At 51.0% G+C, this 345-nt stretch overlaps 1 protein-coding gene across 1 annotated transcript in view; it reads right to left on the reverse strand.

Annotated features, from left to right (window-relative positions):
* The window catches only part of LOC119593527 (cilia- and flagella-associated protein 91-like), a 17,946-nt gene that overhangs the window by 9,633 nt on the left and 7,968 nt on the right, over positions 1–345 (reverse strand). The gene's annotated exons all lie outside the window — the stretch shown is intronic.

The following is a 345-nucleotide window of genomic DNA, read 5'->3' on the forward strand; positions in this document are numbered from 1 at the left end:
CCGTTGATATAAAAAAAAAGGGATAAAAATATCTTGTATATTAGAAAAAATTCTTGTAAAAATTTTGGTATATTAGGAAAATACTGCTCAGAGGCAAAATATGAAATAAAAGGGAAGTAGTGAGGGACAAAGCGGTTTGAAAAAATAACCTGCAAAATTTTGCGAAAAAATTAAAATTTTTTTTGATAACAAAGAACTTTTATAAGGGAAACCCCCCCCCTGTCGCCCCGCCGCCCTCACGCCGCCGCCCCCCCTCGCCGCCCCCCGCCGCCCCCTTCCCCCCCTGCCGGCCCCCGTCCCCGCCCGGGGCCCCTCCTCCCGGGGGCCGTCCCCGCCCGGCCCCCC

This window comes from Penaeus monodon, chromosome 32, assembly GCF_015228065.2.
Source record: "Penaeus monodon isolate SGIC_2016 chromosome 32, NSTDA_Pmon_1, whole genome shotgun sequence".
NCBI lineage: Eukaryota > Metazoa > Arthropoda > Malacostraca > Decapoda > Penaeidae > Penaeus > Penaeus monodon.